Source organism: Mus caroli, unplaced genomic scaffold, assembly GCF_978045245.1.
Source record: "Mus caroli unplaced genomic scaffold, Mus_caroli_1 scaffold_25, whole genome shotgun sequence".
Classification (NCBI taxonomy): domain Eukaryota; kingdom Metazoa; phylum Chordata; class Mammalia; order Rodentia; family Muridae; genus Mus; species Mus caroli.
The window spans coordinates 3,385,444-3,388,517 of NW_028227280.1; positions in this window are offsets into that span (position 1 = coordinate 3,385,444).

The following is a 3,074-nucleotide window of genomic DNA, read 5'->3' on the forward strand; positions in this document are numbered from 1 at the left end:
ATATAAGAAACGCACAGTGTAGTACATAGTATATGAGTGAGTTGCACTGAAAAACTTAGAATATAAGAAACGCACAGTGTAGTACATAGTATATGAGTGAGTTGCACTGAAAAACTTAGAATATAAGAAACCCACAGTGTAGTACATAGTATATGAGCGAGTTGCACTGAAAAACTTAGAATATAAGAAACGCACAGTGTAGTACATAGTATATGAGTGAGTTGCACTGAAAAACTTAGAATATAAGAAACGCACAGTGTAGTACATAGTATATGAGTGAGTTGCACTGAAAAACTTAGAATATAAGAAACGCACAGTGTAGTACATAGTATATGAGTGAGTTGCACTGAAAAACTTAGAATTTACTGAAAAACCCGCATTACACGAAATGCACAGTGTAGTACATAGTATATGAGTGAGTTGCACTGAAAAACTTAGAATATAAGAAACGCAAAGTGTAGTACATATATATGAGTGAGTTGCACTGAAAAACTTAGAATATAAGAAACGCATAGTGTAGTACATAGTATATGAGTGAGTTGCACTGAAAAACTTAGAATATAAGAAACGCACAGTGTAGTACATAGTATATGAGTGAGTTGCACTGAAAAACTTAGAATATAAGAAACGCACAGTGTAGTACATAGTATATGAGTGAGTTGCACTGAAAAACTTAGAATTGAAGAAACGCACAGTGTAGTACATAGTATATGAGTGAGTTGCACTGAAAAACTTAGAATATAAGAAACGCACAGTATAGTACATAGTATATGAGTGAGTTGCACTCAAAAACTTAGAATATAAGAAACGCACAGTGTAGTACATAGTATATGAGTGAGTTGCACTGAAAAACTTAGAATTTAAGAAACGCAGAGTGTAGTACATAGTATATGAGTGAGTTGCACTGAAAATTTTAGAATATAAGAAACGCACAGTGTAGTACATAGTATATGAGTGAGTTGCACTGAAAAACTTAGAATATAAGAAACGCACAGTGTAGTACATAGTATATGAGTGAGTTCCACTGAAAAATTTAGAATATAAGAAACGCACATATAGTACATAGTATATGAATGAGTTGCACTGAAAAACCTAGAATTTACTGAAAAACCCGCATTACACGAAATGCACAGTGTAGTACATAGTATATGAGTGAGTTGCACTGAAAAACTTAGAATATAAGAAACGCACAGTGTAGTACATAGTATATGAGTGAGTTGCACTGAAAAACTTAGAATATAAGAAACGCACAGTGTAGTACATAGTATATGAGTGAGTTGCACTGAAAAACTTAGAATATAAGAAACGCACAGTGTAGTACATAGTATATGAGCGAGTTGCACTGAAAAACTTAGAATATAAGAAACGCACAGTGTAGTACATAGTATATGAGTGAGTTGCACTGAAAAACTTAGAATATAAGAAACGCACAGTGTAGTACATAGTATATGAGTGAGTTGCACTGAAAAACTTAGAATATAAGAAACGCACAGTGTAGTACATAGTATATGAGTGAGTTGCATTGAAAAACTTAGAATATAAGAAACGCACATATAGTACATAGTATATGAATGAGTTGCACTGAAAAACTTAGAATTTACTGAAAAAATCGCATTACACGAAATGCACAGTGTAGTACATAGTATATGAGTGAGTTGCACTGAAAAACTTAGAATATAAGAAACGCACAGTGTAGTACATAGTATATGAGTGAGTTGCACTGAAAAACTTAGAATTTAAGAAACGCACAGTGTAGTACATAGTATATGAGTGAGTTGCACTGAAAAACTTAGAATATAAGAAACGCACAGTGTAGTACATAGTATATGAGTGAGTTGCACTGAAAAACTTAGAATTTAAGAAACGCACAGTGTAGTACATAGTATATGAGTGAGTTGCACTGAAAAACTTAGAATATAAGAAACGCACAGTGTAGTACATAGTATATGAGTGAGTTGCACTGAAAAACTTAGAATATAAGAAACGCACAGTGTAGTACATAGTATATGAGTGAGTTGCACTGAAAAACTTAGAATATAAGAAACGCACAGTGTAGTACATAGTATATGAGCGAGTTGCACTGAAAAACTTAGAATATAAGAAACGCACAGTGTAGTACATAGTATATGAGTGAGTTGCACTGAAAAACTTAGAATATAAGAAACGCACAGTGTAGTACATAGTATATGAGTGAGTTGCACTGAAAAACTTAGAATATAAGAAACGCACAGTGTAGTAGTACATAGTATATGAGTGAGTTGCACTGAAAAACTTAGAATTTACTGAAAAACCCGCATTACACGAAATGCACAGTGTAGTACATAGTATATGAGTGAGTTGCACTGAAAAACTTAGAATATAAGAAACGCACAGTGTAGTACATAGTATATGAGTGAGTTGCACTGAAAAACTTAGAATTTAAGAAACTTACAGTGTAGTACATAGTATATGAGTGAGTTGCACTGAAAAACTTAGAATATAAGAAACGCACAGTGTAGTACATAGTATATGAGCGAGTTGCACTGAAAAACTTAGAATATAAGAAACGCACAGTGTAGTAAATAGTATATGAGTGAGTTGCACTGAAAAACTTAGAATATAAGAAACGCACAGTGTAGTACATAGTATATGAGTGAGTTGCACTGAAAAACTTAGAATATAAGAAACGCACAGTGTAGTACATAGTATATGAGTGAGTTGCATTGAAAAACTTAGAATATAAGAAACGCACATATAGTACATAGTATATGAATGAGTTGCACTGAAAAACTTAGAATTTACTGAAAAAATCGCATTACACGAAATGCACAGTGTAGTACATAGTATATGAGTGAGTTGCACTGAAAAACTTAGAATATAAGAAACGCACAGTGTAGTACATAGTATATGAGTGAGTTGCACTGAAAAACTTAGAATATAAGAAACGCACAGTGTAGTACATAGTATATGAGTGAGTTGCACTGAAAAATTTAGAATATAAGAAACGCACATATAGTACATAGTATATGAATGAGTTGCACTGAAAAACCTAGAATTTACTGAAAAACCCGCATTACACGAAATGCACAGTGTAG